At 43.8% G+C, this 16,904-nt stretch overlaps 1 long non-coding RNA gene across 1 annotated transcript in view; it reads left to right on the top strand.

Moving 5' to 3' along the window:
- The window catches only part of LOC136651781 (uncharacterized), a 59,700-nt gene that overhangs the window by 17,473 nt on the left and 25,323 nt on the right, over window positions 1-16,904 (top strand). Inside the window, exon 3 of the long non-coding RNA XR_010794544.1 lies at window positions 16,175-16,302. This is a non-coding gene — a long non-coding RNA (uncharacterized lncRNA). The remainder of the gene's footprint in view (window positions 1-16,174; window positions 16,303-16,904) is intronic.

Below are 16,904 nucleotides of genomic sequence, written 5' to 3'. Positions count from 1 at the left end.
TAAACTTCAAATGTTTGAGAGCCACAAGAGAGATGTTCGAGAGCTGCAATATTTAAGAAGCATTAAAATTCTTAAATTTACTGTATTTATTCACCACAAACCATTAAAACTTATGTTTTAATCCAGTGGACTCTCGCTTTAGACCCAGTAAACTAATATACCCAGTATACTAATTATAAAGCTTGAAAATTAATTGTGATGCATAAAAGGAGGCCAGCCAACATATTTCCAAGAGCCACACATTACATGCTTGCATGTTATTTGTTTGTTTATTTATTTATTTATTTTCTAATGCTTAAAAGAAGCACTTTACAGAGAATGCAAAGGACAAGTCCCTGCCTGAAGGCTGCTAATCTAAGAATAAGCACAAGAGGGAGAGATTGGAGGTCATCAAAAGAGGCATATTTGAGGCAGTGCATAATTCACAAAGCACAGTGTTTTATGAAAAGTGCACCGTCATCCTTTAAAAGCTGAGGAGGGTTTCATTGGGATGCTTTTTGTGGTAGGAATAAAGGACCAAAACAAAAAAAAGTGACAGGAAGGTAAGTCATAAGAAGCCATTTGAACAAGTAGATAAACAACACGAACAGGGGGAAAAATTTCAGAGACATGGAGATGGGGAAAGAGACCAGGGAGGTGAAGAAACTCTTCTACAAAGCAGGCCCATAGGCAGGATTCTAGAGATGGGTGGACAACTATTTTTTCAGGATGGGCAATTATGTTGGGTATATATCCTGGTGTACAGAATTAAAGGATAAGTATGGAGAAACATCAAAGACCCATAAATGCGAGGTGGGCAAACTGCTGACTGAGGTTGGGCAATGTTCCTCCTGGCCCCTCTATAGTTATGGCCGTGCTATAAAGGAAAAAATTGACCCATGCTATTGACAGTGCATGGGAATACTGAGACCTGAGATTGGACCACAGGTTAGTGTGGTGGCTGTAGATCACCCTCTTGTGGAATGTTTTGGAAAGGTGGTGAAGTGATGTGTCCGGCACCTCATCACTTCATTGCTGCATCTTCCTCAGTTGGTCTGAATCCACTCCTTGTCTGTTTCCAGTTTGACATCACTTGTAAAACCCTGCACTGTACACATGTAGGAAAATTCTCTGGGAGGTTACATATAATAGATCAAGACGTTGCCAGGGAAGAAAGGATATTAATCCTAGACTGACCCCGGTGGGGAGCAATTATTTCACCTGGGGTGAGCAGACAAAGGTTGTGTATCTTGAGGAGCCTCCTACCAACTTTTCCATTTTCACTGCTCAGACTAGTCCTGTAATGAGTCTGCTTGAAAAGTGTGGTTCGAATGACATAACCGGCTTGCTTCTGCTGTTTAAACAACCAAGCAGGCCCAAATCTCACATCTCAGATTCTGTCTTCCTTTGCCAGTAATATTCATGAACTGAGTGTATTCTTCTGTGTTAGGCTACAGATAAAAAGGCAGTAAGAAGCTGGTTTTATACACTTACTAAGCCTTTGGCAAGCTGATGGTTGGCTCTTCAGTCGTCACATTGACAGCACGTCTTGTTATTTCCAACAGGGGAAAAATCAGTCAACATGGATTTAATTATTGCCAATGTATTACATAACTTTTGATAAGTACATGACAAGTACTGGAACAGCCCAAAGGCCCCAGGTTCCAGTTTCTTGCATTAGCCAACTCAAAGTCTCTGGAAGCCCACCAAGTAGGAATACTCTTCCCCCACCATTGCTCCCTAGAATGGGTTTTTGAAGGTGTACTGCCACCTAGGAAGTAGCACATAGCCATCATGGCTTGTAGTCATCAGTACTGATTTTGTGACCTTGTCCCAATTCCGCCTGAGAGAAGTACCACACCCAACCCTAGTTATACTAGAGCAGTGATTTCCAGCATTTTTCTTCTTATGGCACATTGATCTCAGTGATCTTCTCTATGGTCTTTGCCTCATGTGATGTTACTTCCAGGAGACTCTTCTGGGCCGAAGGGCCCAGCTCTAGCATCTCCAGCTAGGGTTGAGAAATCCCCTACATGAGACTCTGGGGAGCTGCTGCCTGGCTAAGTAGACCGTTCTGAGCTAGATGGACGAATGGTCTGACTTGATACATGGCACCATCCTAGGTTCATATCCACCACCACAGAAGAACAACTTGGTGCTGTCCCCTAACAATGAGAAGATGTAAAGACCCTTTGAAAAACATGAGGGGGTCACAATTTTGGTTAGCAACCTTCAGTCTAGAAAGACTGTGGTATAAGCCTACAGCACCCTGTATTCCCAAGCGGTCTCCCATCCAAGTACTAACCAGGCCTGACCCTGCTTAGCTTCTGAGATCAGAGGAGACCAGGCATGTGCAGAGTAACAGTTACTGCCGGTCACAATGAAGTGGAGCAAATATCCTTTGAAAACTATTGCTTTATTACAAGGCATCTATTGTAACAAGAATTGAAAATATTCATTATTGCATAGATATATTCAACTCTGTAAACTTACGTAGCACCTAAAGTTAGATCATGGAAAAATATAAATATTCATTTCAGTTCTAGGGCTGATCCAAAATACTTCTCCCTTTTTTCCCACCTAATTCTCAGGTGCAGAAAATGGGGGTGGGGGCCATTTCTGTAGTTTGGGGGAAGGTCTGAGAAATCCGAATGAATCGTTCAACCCGCTGGTGGCCACAATGTTTTTTCCCCAGAAGCCCGTTTGGAATGATGCAATGGTCTGGTTTAGGTACACTCATCAAGTGGCAGTCCATGATGTGTGGAAAAAAGTGAGAGAGCACTGCCCCCTGGCCCCACTCTCTGCTTATCCTGACTTAATCATGTGGGATTGGAGCAGCTAAACCAGCTTCTAATTGCACAGTTTGAATTCTACAAATTCATTGAAGTTGATTCTCCGGAGAGTCTTTGGTTCAGCTCTAATTCAAGACGTTGAAGAATCTCCATTGACTCCTTGTAGACCACTTCCCAAGCGCAGTGACTGTCTCCCTGTTTCAAGAAGACAAATCAAATACATTACTTTTTATTCATTTGCATTATTATTATTATTATTATTATTATTATTATTATTATTATTAACAGTATTTATATACCGCTTTTCAACAAAAAGTTCACAAAGCGGTTTACAGAGAAAAATCAAATAACTAAATGGCTCCCTTTCCCAATAGGGCTCACAATCTAAAAAGTTGCAAAAGAACAACAGCAGACAGCCACTAGAAAAGACACTGCTGGGGTAAGGAGGCCCAGTTACTCTCTCCCTGCTAAAAAAAGAGGAGCACCCACTTGAAAAAGTGCCTCTTAGTTAGCAGAGGTTTATTTATTTATAACCTGTTTCACAGTCCTCATGTTACGTAGTTATACACTGTGCAGCCCTCTTAGAGCCCATCGATGTATTGCACTGATCATGTAGTTGTTTTAATTTCCATGTTGCATTCTATAGAATGTTGTATTCTATAGAATACAATTTACAGTATATTTATATGCATAAAAGATAAATGTATCTTTAAAGTTTTACATTTATGCATAACAAAATGCATGCATCATGTAGCTCTTGACGGTAAGAATTGAACACCCTAATTGAATACTGGGTAGCCAGTATTTAGAGCAAATTCTAGAACATCAACAGATTAGAACCCAACTTTGAGTTGGACAGTGTGCGTCATAAATCCAGTGCATGGGGGAGGTCTTCTAGTCCTTGAAAGGAATGTGTGGAAGTTGGTGGATTGGCCATCCAGCCACAAGTGCTTCTAGAAGTAAACACTTGTGGAAAAAGAGTGACAGCAAGTGATCAGTCAACTTACCTGTCTCAAGAACACATGCAGCCTTTGGAAGCATTCTTTTATTGAGTCATTCATAGGAAGGGTGTGCTTGGACTGCAGCTGTAAATTAAATGGAAAGTTAATTTGAACGTGAACATTTAGAGACTGGAAGTTGGCAACACATTCTTTATTTTGTCTGATAGCAGTGGCAGACCTGAGGCAGGAGTGGGGGGGGGGCAAAAGCCCCAGTAACCACGCATGCCATGCACTTGCCATGCCCTTGCCTCTGCCGGCTGTGCAGCCCAACCCGCTGATCTGAGCCATTCCATGGGCTGGTGAGGTTCCTTGTGGCGCTTGGCAGCAGGCGAGCAGCTTTCTGCTTAAATCCTGCTGTTTTAAGCAATACTTCTGGTTTTGTTGGGAAACTGGGGAGTATTGTTTAAAACAGTGGGAGCAACCTCAGATGGCTTCTTGATTGCTGCTGAGTGTCGCGTGAGGTTTCGTGAACCTTGTTAAGCAATCTGGGGGGGGCGGCGTGCTGGAGGGGAGCTGCATGTCACAGACCTGCCCTGGATCGCAATGAGGGCAGGTCCACTACTGTCTAATAGACATTTATTTTGTCTGCTAGAGAGCCAGTGTGATATGATATGTTGATGTGTGTGTGGTATGATAGGGTGTTATGTTAAGGTTGGGTATTGGAATCCTGGGTTCGAATCAGGCCTCTGCTACAAAGTTTATTGGGTAACTTTAGATCTGGGGTCTCCCAAGTTTTCACTATGAGGGCCACCCTGTATATTTTAAACATTTCTGCAGGCTGAGAAAAAAAAATCATTTTTATAAACGAATGAATGAAATTTAAATGAATTAGGACCCAATCCTGTCCAACTTTTCAGTACCAGTGCAGCCGCAGTGCAGCCCCAAGGTAAGGGAACAAATGTTCCCATACCTTGAGGAGGCCTCTGTGACTGCCTCCCCACCACAGAAAGCAGTGCACACCCCACTGGTATGAACATAAGAACATAAGAACAGCCCCACTGGATCAGGCCATAGGCCCATCTAGTCCAGCTTCCTGTATCTCACAGCAGCCCACCAAATGCCCCAAGGAGCACACCAGATAACAAGAGACCTCATCCTGGTGCCCTCTCTTGCATCTGGCATTCTGACATAGCCCATTTCTAAAATCAGGAGGTTGCACATACACATCATGGCTTGTACCCCGTAATGGATTTTTCCTCCAGAAACTTGTCCAATCCCCCATGGCTACACTGGCACTGGAAAATTAGATAGAATTGGGCTGAGAGTAAGTTTTACTTGGATCTTTTTTACAATAAGCATGAGATGATTCAGAACAAAAGAGAAATGTGACAGTTATAAAGAAACAATGCCTTGTTTAAACTGAGAAATCATATGTAATGAGTAAAAATGTCAAACTTTCTCTAGGTCCCTTCCCACAAGGTAAAGGGACACCTCTTTATCACGTGGTGTCTCAGGGCAGCATTTCTCAAAGTGTGCTCCTAGGAGTCCTGGGGGTCCCTGAGACCCTTTCAGCACACCATCTACCCCTACCTGGTTTGCAGGCAAGGTATCGGAGCGATCTGCCCCTTCCTAGTTGGCTAGTCCATTCGTCCCTCCTTCCCAGTTTGTGGTGTCTGTTCTTCAGAACTAAAAAGGAATGCTTGAAAGTATATGTGCAATGCTTGATGAGAACACAACAGTCAGAGGGATTGCTGAATCCTATTTCCTAGGGTCTGGATGTGGAGCTGTTTTCATGTGCAAGGCTCCTTCCTCCTTCCCAATGTTAGGAGAAGCTGAATAAGTTATGCAAAATAGTATTATTTGTATTTTACAGGATATTATTGCTTCCATATACAGTTAACCTCTGGCAATGTGCATATACGAGAGTACTATCCAAATGGATTATTAATCTACCTAATTTGTTCAGGCTATAGAATCTGGATTTTTATTTTTATTTTTTGTGTACAAAATCTGGATTAAAATACCAACAACTACAAAGTACACACAGACTGCATTGCTACACATAAAGCTTCACCGTGTTGAGCAAAAGCTACAATTCTAAGCACACCTATGAAATAAATCTCAAGAGACTTCTGAGCAAATGTGCTGGGGTCACAATGCACATGTTACCCTAAAGATTCCCTAGGAAAAGAGCACATGTACGTACACAGTGTATTACTTGGTAATGTCTACCAGAGATATGCTTCTGGAAATCGCTCTTGTTGAGAAAGGGGATTCCTTCCTCCTTAAACAGTTTAGCCGTTTCGTAGAGTATTTGAACAATCGCTGCTTCTGTGGAGTTAGAGAAAACCTGCAAAAAACCAAAGCGGATTGAGTTAGGGAATTGTACCTTTTCCCTATTTTAAGTGTTTTCAATTTTCACAAAGGTTAGGAATATCTTTATGAAATTGGTTTGAAGGGAGAATACGTCATGTCTATGGACAAGAAGGCATAGTGTCACAAAAGCAATAGACCACTTTATCTCTTGTTTTCAGAGGGGTGAAGTTATCCTCATATGATTCAAGAACTTCTTTGAATCTCTGCTTTGTCTGCACCATCAAGAAATTACAACCAGAGTTTAAGAGCCCAATCCTATCCTTCCCCCCTCCCCCTGTAAAAGCAGCAGTGCCAAAATTGGGGGGGGGGGATGATGATTAAACTTCAGAGGGGAAAAGGGAATTATTTTTCCTTACCTCTCCGAAAGCCTCCTGCTCTGCTATGAGTCTTCTTGGACCTGTTCCAGCTCTGGAGCTGGCACAAATCTAAGAGAGGGGCAGGGATGCTCAGAAAGGGGGAGGGGGTAGGATCTGGCATGTGCCATTGATCTACCACCTTCTGCATTCCCCCCACCCCTCTCCTTGCCCAGTTTCACCTCCTTAGTCTGGAGTCAATCAGATGTTTGTATTTGGTGCCAGAAGTAGAGACAAACTTTACAGTGTCAATCTGTGCTTTTGTGATCAACCAGGCACTTTACCTTCTACCCAGAAGGATATTCAGATTAGCAGGGTGAGAATATAATGTTACTCGCTGCTTGACATCTTACCATTTCCAGAATCTGTGTTGGTTCACACAAATTACTCTTGTCCATAAGTGGGCAGTGCTCAAACAAGCCTCTTGTATTCTTGGGTCAGGAAAAAAAAGATTTATAGAGTAAGAAAGACTGCATATTATAATAACACTCACAACAACTTATAAGAAAACAGTCTGAACAATAACACTGGAACTGGTAAGTAATTGAGAGTGCAATTCTACGCACACTTTCCTTGGCATAAGCCCCATTTAACATAGTGCGTGAATAGAATTGCCAACATAGTGCTGTGAAAGTGTATGCTTTGTATCTAACAGGTAGTGCACAGGCTCAGTAGTGTCGCTAGGGAAGTGCAGGGGGTGTGGGCTGCACTGGTGACATGCGCAAGGGGGGATAGCACCACTATGGGCCAAAATTTTTTTAAATCCTGGTGTTTTTGAATAATACCATCATATTATAGATCAGGGGTGTCCAAAGTTTTTGGCAGGAGGGCCACATCAGCTCTCTGACACTATGCTGAGGGCTGGGGGAAAAAAGAATTAATTTACATTTAAAATTTGAATAAATTTACATAAGTTTACATAAGTGAATATGTTAAAGGTGAACTTATATGAATGAATGAAGGTCTTGCAATAGCTCAAGGCCTATACAAGGCCTTGCAAAAAGCAAGGCTGGCCCTTTCTTTGCTGCCACTACTGCATCACAGACATGAAAAGGCAAGCAGTGGAGGGAGCCCTCATCTCACAGCTCACGCGAGAGGTCAAACAGTCGCCCTCACGCTGAGAGCAGTTGTGCCGGGCCAGTGTGGGCTCCAACAAATCTCCAGAGGGCTAGAGGCTCATTGGAGGCTAGGGGTTCCCTGAGAGCTGCATTGAGAGGCCTCAAGGGCCACAGGTGGCCCCAGGACCAGGGTTTGGGCACCCCTGTTATAGATCAATAAATGCATGATTTCATGCGGAGTGCAATAGGACAAACCTTGTTGAAATGTCTCTAGTCTATCAAAAGTTACAGCCAAAAAAGCAGCGGGGATGGGGCAAGGATGCATCACCATGCCCACCACCTGGGGCATTGCCCCACCCACTGCATGGGAGGAGGTCCATCAAGGGGGTGACCCGCTGGCCTCCTGCAGGCGGTGCAAATCCTAGTGATGCCACTGTGCAGGCTGTCAACCTGCAAGTAACATTTTTTTCTGTAGTTAAGATGTTCTAAAAAGCTCCAATCATACTCTATTTTTTTAAAGCAGAATTGCCATCTTTTGGAATTCTCAGAAATTATTGAGTGTCATTTTGGACGAGGCTGGCTTTGGTGCCAAAGGAGAGGAGTCAATGTGAGAAGAGTTGTGTTTGGAGAACTGCTGTAGTAGGGAGTAGCTAAGAGAGTGTACTGCGCATCAGGACATCAAATCTTTTTTCTGCCATTAACTCATTCAGTTAGGTAGCCTCAGGTAGCCCACTGCCTCTTGGCCTCAGCTTGCCATCATCTGATCTAGTTTTGCCCTGGCTCTCAGATTGTACTGCACTGTGGTGCTATGCTGGAAAGGGATCTTATTTGCATATGGAGTAGAAGTGAATTACGTATCTAAATATGCAAATCTACAATGCGATAAACAAAAAACAGGTGCTTGTGGAGTTTGTGGCTAACCTCCCGGCCACCTTATTCAGTTTTTTAGGCTGCAATCCTATCCACACTTTCCTGGGTGTAAGCACCAGGGTGCTTACCTGGTGTGTAAGGTACACCCAGCACCTGGGTGTAAGCACCATTGAACACAGTGGTGCTTATGCCTGAGTAGAAATGCACAGGATTGCTTTGTAAGTTTGGCAACTTACCCTGAAAGGACCTTTTGAGGGGTCCAGATCTTGGGGCAAATAAGAAACTGGGAGCTACTTTTCCTACAGTTGTTAGCTGAAGTTGCTGTGAATCCTTATTACAAGAACTCTCAGAGCTGAACTGTTAAGCGAGGGTTTCTGAGGGTTGTCGATAGAATCCTTGTCTAACTCTGGTTAAAATAACTGGTGGAGGGACCATTCTGTCTTCCCTTCTAAAGTACTATTGGGGGAAAAAGTATCTGAAACTACTTTAGGAACTGCAGTCCTGATATATTTATATTGGCTGGAATTGCGGGGGTGGGGGGCACCCATGGGCTCCTGCTACAAAAATCAGGACCTGCTGCTGCCACCTGCTGGACGCATCATTTATTGCAATGCTCTCGATGTGTTGACACTCTGCAAGTGTAGAAATGCCATTCAGTTCACCACTTCTTCAAATGCATATCGTAGACTGGAAAGGGTGCTAAAGAAGGCAACCAAAATGATCAGGGGGCTGGAGCCCCTTCCTAGAGCAGTGGAGGGCTTTGTACTTCAGAAAACAGGCATGTGAGAGGGGGACATGAGGCATATAAAATTATTCATGGTATAGAGCTGTGGTTTTAATCATTTTTGTGCCAGGATCCTAATAGATAGATAGATAGATAGATAGATAGATAGATAGATAGATAGATAGATAGATAGATAGATAGATAGATAGATTGGGGGCCCACACTTGTTCCCTCTCCTTGATTGGGGGCCCTCTCCTGGGACCCTATCTGCCCACTCTTGCTGCCATTGCCACCCACTCTTTGTCGTGGTAACAACTCCTAGCACTGTTCATTGTACCAAAATATTCTTATTAGAGAGAGCAGAAAAAGTTACCTTGAAACCTGGCACTAGTGAAAGCTATTTCAGCACAGTGGCTAAGACCCTGAGCAGGACTGGGACAATCTCCTGGTATCTGAAGGGGCACATCCCCCTTCACCAAATGCCTCCCCCTTCACCAGGTGGTGCTCCAGTCCTGTGCTCTAGTCTGTTCCAACCTTTTTCATTCCTGTAGTTGCCGCCATCTCACAACTGAAGCTTCACTACCCCACTGGGGTTGCAAACCCAAGACTGAAAAACACCGGTATACAGAAAACATACAAAGAGTATTACTCCATCTCTGAAACATTAGAACTGGGGAGGGTGGTCATCCACTAAAACTGATTGTCAGAAGATTTAGGATGCGATGGACATGGCACATAATTGGTCTGTGGAATTAATCATTTCCGCAGGGGGTGGGGATGGCTACTGTCTTGGATTGCTTTAAAAAGGGATTGGAGGACAGATCAATCAGTGAGTAGTAGTCATGATGACTATGCACTACCTCTGGGTTCCGTCACGGTCTGCCTCTGAATACCAGTTTCAGGAAAGCAATGGTGGGAAGCATGACTTCCTCTCTTGCTTGTGGGCTTCCTAGAGGCAGCTGGTGGACCACTGTGGGAAACAGGAAGCTGGACTAGATGGGTCTTTGGCCTGATTCAGCAGGGCTCTCTCTTATACATACTGTTGCTTTGGGGAAAATGGTTGCTGATATTTTTTCAGACGTTACTAAAATATCAGACAAGCAAATCCTGGTCTAGTTTTTTTTAGATTGTCCTTATTTTGTGAAACAAAGATGCATTCCTGAAAAACAAGGCAGCCCTGCTTACCAGTCTTTTCATTTCTTTCCACGTTGCACGCAAGTCATCAGCTGAGAGGCAGGTGTGTCTTCTGCCTGTCACAGATCCATGGGCCAGGAAGCAGATAGTGGTCAGGAACATCAGGCTTCTGAACCAGTACATCTTCTGAGTGGTAGAAACTTGATCTTAATGTTACTTTGATTGATTATCTCTACCAATTGCAGTGGATGAAAATGGTGACCCTTCCTGACTGAGTAAAGAGGCACCTTTTAAGAGACAGTTATCTTATAGTTAGAGGTGGGAGAAAATAGTGATAACGGAGTAAAAACAATAACTCTGCTTTTTGAACTTCTCATTTCATAAACAAAAATCTGCAAAATAACAAAACAGTTTATTTGGTTTTTATTTATTATTTAATGGGGGGTGCATGGGTAATGACTGTGGCTGCATCTACTGGCACTATACTAGGAGTCGGCAACCTGCGGCTCTAGAGCAGCATGTGGCTCTTTCAGCTGTCTGCTGCGGCTCCTCCTGGTGAAAGTGGCAAAGGGGGTAACAGGAGGCACCTGTGTTGGGAGGGCAGGCTGCTTCCCTCCTCTCCCTTCACCCCCACCTGCCCCACATTGGTTTCCCTTTTCAATTTTGCCAGCTCTGCAGGCCTAAGCTCCCTTTTTCCCCCTTCCCCTCAGCCATTTCGAGCCCTTGCAGCCCGCCTTTCCCTGAGCAGGTCCCCACTCAGTGCAAGGAGAGGCTTTTCCTCCACAGCTGAGGAGACATCCTGTGTGTCTACTCAGTAGTAAGCCCCATTACAGAGGATGAAGCTTACTCCCAGGAAAGGGTGCGTGGGATGGCAGCCTTGGAGCCTGCTCCTATGCGTGTCTACTCAGTTGTAAGCCCCATTACAGCAGATGAAGCTTACTCCCAGGAAAGGGTGCCTGGGATGGCAGCCTTGGAGCCTGCTCAAGGCCAAGCGCAAGGACGGGTGAGTGGGAGCCCATGCAGGTCTATTGGAGAGTAAGCCCTGATGTAGTCCCTGGGCTATTCCCAGGAAGGTGTGGAGGGCTGTAGCCTCAGCCCCCTCCTGTGCAGGCCTACTCACAAGTAAGCTGTAGTCAGTGGGGCTTCCTTCCAGGAAGGTGTGGAGGGCTGCAGCCTCAGCCCCCTCCTATGCAGGTCTACTCACAAGTAGTCAGTGAGGCTTCCTCCCAGGAAAGTGTGGAGAGGACTGTAGCCTGAGAGCTCCAACCAACTTGTCTGCTCAGAAGTCCCATTGTAGCCAATGGGGCTTACTCCCAGGATAGTGTGGAGAGGGTTGCAGCCTGAGTGAGGGAGGGCAGGTAGGCAGGCAGGGCAGAAGTTGGCCTGTGGCTGCCCCCCCTTCTCTTCCCCACCTCTGGAGTCTGTGTCCTTTCTTCCTTCCAGCAGGGTGCCTCTGGAAGGTGGGGGGAGTTCTTTAGTATCCATGTAAGATAAGCAGATGTCATAACTGCCATATGTATTGGAATCCTGGAAGATCTGGTGAGGAGGTAGATGTGGTGTCAGCAGTGGCCCCTTTAAGGGTAAGGCCTGGGCATCCAGCAGAGTGTGCTGCACAGCTGCAGCCACTTGAAGGCAATAGGGCCCTCAGGGATATAACGGGCACCTGAGGCAGGAAGGGGGTGTGGGTTGTAGAACGAGTGCAGGTTGGAGACCAGCCAGCCAGCCAGCCTCTGTGACTTGGCTTATTGACTTTGGACTCTGCCCTGGATACTCTGACTCCCTTTGTGACTAAGGGACTGCTCAAGGCACTGGCATTTGAAGTGTGGCTGCTGTAGTGGTGGAGTGGTGCTGCTGGCAGGAGAGAGGACCTCTGCAGGTTGAACAGCTGAGCTACCCTTGAGGTGGCATCTAGCAGGACTGCAGGGCAGAACCAGGGTCATTTGTTGGGGGAAAGAAGGGGCACTAATTTGCTTAAAGTGGGCATAATTCTCCAGGCAGAGAATGGCCTTGGAATCAGGCAGAACACCATAGAGGACCAGGCATCTGAAAACACAGGACAAGAATGTATGACAAAACTAACTAAAAGCTACAGGAGGGGACTACATTATAAAAATGGGACCTATAAGAGCATAAAGGTGAAAAAAACTATATATGCAGTATTATCTTCATTTTATATGTCAAAAAGGTTTTGTGGCTCCTGAGGTTTTTTTCCTTCTGGAAAATGGGTCCAAATGGCTCTTTGAGTGTTTAAGGTTGCCGACCCCTGCACTATACCATCTATATCACCTAGTGCACTTTTAAAGTGATTATAATTTACAGTTATAATATAAATTTGGAATAAAAATATATAACACTGCTTTTTGCACTTCAACTTTTGGAAAACACTGAAATCTGTGAAACTGATTTTCTGATAAAACTAAAACTGAAATCTGATAAAAGTGTTTTCTCCCATCTCTACTTATAGTTAGTTGGGGGTTGGGGAGGAATGAGCAACTGCTCCTGTTCATCCTAGCATTGCATCTTCTCTAGGGACTGCTTGCTGCTGGTATCACTTTAATGCCTTTGTGGGAGCAGGACAGAACTATAAGCCTCTTTGGGACTGGGAACAATCCCCCCTAATTTCTTTTGCTATATAAAGCACTTTATGACATTTTTGGTGAAAAGTGATCTATAACTATTCTAAATAAATAAATAAATGTGGAACAGTTATTTTGCACAAGCAGCTCCCTAGTCACTCTTATGCATGTAGCAGGAGCACAGCTTGCTGATTTAAGGAATTTTATCGGCTGATCTGCTGCATTTCATTGATATTTAAATATTTTATGTCTAGCTCTGCTGTTTTTAATATTTTGTATGGGTCTTTGTTTTTCTTAGATTCTGAAGTTTGATTACATTTTTGAAATTTGTAAACTCCTTGGGACCTTTTATGGAAAGGCAAGAGTTAATAATAATTTTAAAAAAATTAAAGCTATATCACAATTAAGGCTACACTGTCAATCAGGATCAAACACAACAGTACAGGTAACAGAATATTTAATGGAGAGATGGATTTTCTGTTTGAGAACCCAGCCACTAATTTTTGTAAACTTTGCAAAACTCCTTTTTGTTAGAATGTAAATGTATATAGTTCCTCATGCATCATAAAATGTATTGCCAGCATATTTGTCTCCACCGCCAGTGGAACCATCCTGGGCTGGGTCCGTGGCAGTGATATCACACTCCATTCTAGACCCTTTCATGCTGCTAAAACAAAACACACAGCACAATCCTATGCATATCTACTCAGAAGTCAGCTGCATTGTGTTAAGTTGGGCTTACTCCCAGGAAAGTGTGCATAGGATTGCAGCCACAATCAATCCATTATTGTGCACAATGCTTTGTATCATTGAGGCTCATAGCAGACAAGCAAATAAGGCTGCAATCCTAACCTCACTTTCCTGGGAGTGAGTCCCATTGAACTCATAGGACTTACTTCTGAGCAGACCTGCTTAGGATTGTGCCCTAACTCATTTTAAGCCCATTTTAAAGATGGAAAATTAAGGTGGTACAGCAGCAATTTGTCTAAAGCTATTACGGTGTCTACACACACAGGGTATGAATATGGCTCTTCCTGTACCAAAACCCACAGGCTTTTCTAATTCACGCTATATTTTATTATCCAATATCCCTCATATCTGAAGCATAATAATCCTCCAAAGAGTTCATGGTAGCCTACAGCATAAAAGCCATTGCCTTCATCCTCACAAAAAACCTTGCAAAGTAGCTTAGGCTGAAAGAGAGTAACTGTCCATAAGATCACCCAGCAAGCCCCACAACAGATTGGAGATTTGAATCAAGTCAAGCGCACAATTCACTTCATCACTGTCTCCCTCTACAGAGACAGCTCTGATGACATAATAATTTTGCATTCATCTTGTAAGAGAGAAGTGCAGCTGCTTACCTTGTTGAGATAATTCTTCAGAACTCGGCACGTTGCTCTGGAAACAATTTGGAGACCCCATTCTGCAGGCTATCCTGGGTGCCTTATAAATACTCTTCCTCACTTACTGTCCTGCCCACATCTGTAAAACATGAAATACTTCTGCTTTCAATATTCCACCTGTTCAAGTAAATTTAATTCCAGGCAATAGAAAAATGTTATGTGTGGGTGGCAGGATTAGAAAAAGAAACACAAAAAAAAAACCCATCCAGTTTTTTAAACCCCAGCATCACTTACATAGGAGCCAACGAGCATGTTTGAGGTGCTAGCTGGGTGCCAGTTCCAAACGTTGTAGCAGCAGCAGTCATCGTTTGTTGATTGTACAACAATAAATCTACACCAGTGGTTCCCAGACTGCGGATAGGGACTCACCTGTGGGTCACGATCCAATTTTTGGTGGGTCACAAAACTGTCAAGGCAGATTAGGCTATGTGCATCGAGGGTTAAACAAACAGCCTCTAGAGCTGCAGGAGTCTCGAAGGCTGCAGAATGGCCATCAGAATGGCCCCAATCTGATGACCATGGAGTTCAACCAATGGTCCAGAAGGCGGTTCCCCCCACTATAGTAAAAAGGATAAAAACAGAAGCTTGAGCAACTGGTAAACTGAAATACTTTTTTTTAAGCTCATAAAGCTAGATGGGTCCTAATAAAGTGTCGTTTTAAAAAGTGGGTCCTGGTGCTAAAAGGTTTGGGAACCTTTGGTCTACACAGTATAACATACAGGACTTGTAGATTCTGACTATCACCTCCCCTTCCAAGCTCCAATACCTGGGTCCACAAAATCCTCTCCGTTTTTCTGCTAAAACTACAAGCTGGACCACTTTTAAGGTTACATATTTGTCACTTCATGCGTCTGATGAATCTGGTGCAACTGATGCAGTCCATGAAAGCTTATTCTGAAATGCACGAGTTAGTCTTGAAGACTCATAATTTATGCAAGAATCATAATTTATGGGTGTAATTCAAGAGGCCTCCAAACTTTTCAATATGACAGCCACATTGTATATTTTACACATGTTCAGCAGCTGAAAAAAATATCAGCTTTGTAAAATAAATAAATAATGAATAAAATATAACTGAATTTCCCCCTGACATTTTTCTCCTCCATTCTTCCAATACCAACCTTTCCACCCCACTCCATACATATTGCCACCTTCCTGGGCAGACACATTTTGCTACCCAATGTACTTTGTTAACTTTTTGGTTAAGTGGGAAATAAGTAAAATATCAATGTCAGGACATCTGTCCACAGTTTGATTTAACTGGGGGGGGGGGGCATTTAAGCTGTGGTCCCATGCCTTTACTCTCTCCCTCCCTCACTTTGGCCACCTCCTGGTCTGTGCACTCAAAGGCTTGAGTGCACACATCCCGGTCTGCAGACTCAAAGCCTATCTCTCAAAGGCTAGTCAAGGGTTTTGAAAAAAGCAAAAGGGAATTTCTTCTCACTGAGCAAAGTAGTAAAATACAGGCTGATCACAGACTCTGCTGCCTTCTTGCTGCTGCTGAGTTGGGCACCACTGTGCCACAGGCCAGGAAGAATCTTCTGGGGGACTGGATGTGGCCACGGGTCGGAGACCCTTGGTGTAATTAAACAAGTATGCCCACCTACACAGCAATGGTTAGCAGGATCCAGCAATTCCTCTCAAGGAACTCTGTAGGGAGCAAATCAATGAGGAAGATCTGTAGGGAGCAAAAAAATGTGCAACAAGGAAAGTTCCTCAAGGGCTCTGGAACCACCTGGGTAAAGCTTTGCTTCTGAAGGTGTGTGTGATTCCATCCTTAACTGAAGGTTCCAAGGTTTCTGGTCAAAGAGAGATGAAGTCCTGTTAATGTGTTTTTAATGTTTTTATCTGTGTTAAATCATGCTTTTTAAATTGTTTTTATATGTTGTAAGCTGCCCTAGGTCCCTTTCAGGGAGAAGGGCGGGATACAAATAAAGTTTATTATTATTATTATTTATTTAACAGAGAAATTCAGCAAGAACAAGCAGCATTTTGGAGGCTGATGAAGACTCTTGATGAAGACTCTTGCAAGGTGTCAAGCTGCTGCAAGTCAATGGACAGTACTGGGCTAGACAGGACCAATGCAGCATAAGGTGCTTTATTTGTCAATTCATATGCTAAACCAGCCCTTGGGGGTGGGGGTGTAGCCTCATAGTCATATTGCACATGGTTTGCCAGTGTCAGTCCCTGGCATCTGCAGTGAAAAAAAGGTCTCAGATAACAGGGTTGAGAAAGACCCCAGCCCAAGATGCAGGACAGACACTGCCAATCAGAGTAGATAATATTGGGTGGAATGGGCTCACTGAGCATATGAACAACTTCATATGCTCACAGTGTAGCATATACTCTTCTGTGCTCTTCTAGGAGTGTTATTTTTTAATTATGGGCATGATCCAGCCAAAGGAAAGCAATTTTTAGTCCTGTTTTTGATGGGATAGTTAAACCCATGAGAAATTAAACCCATGCTAGATGGGGGAAAAAATACTTGTCTCAAGGACCTGATCAAATTGAGTTATTCTGATTAACAACATGTTTCTGAACTAGCTTTGAAGTTAGTGTAGTGAAAAGGCACAAGATCTCTCAAGGAGATGGTGTGTGGTGTCAACAGTGGCTCCTTGCTCTGACCGGTCTGGGAAGCATGGGGTTAACACCAGGGTCTTAGAATGCAGTGAGTGTGCTGCACAGCTGCAGACAC

The sequence above is a fragment of the Tiliqua scincoides genome, chromosome 5 (assembly GCF_035046505.1).
Source record: "Tiliqua scincoides isolate rTilSci1 chromosome 5, rTilSci1.hap2, whole genome shotgun sequence".
Classification (NCBI taxonomy): Eukaryota; Metazoa; Chordata; class Lepidosauria; order Squamata; family Scincidae; genus Tiliqua; species Tiliqua scincoides.
This window is presented reverse-complemented; position numbering and strand designations above follow the sequence as displayed.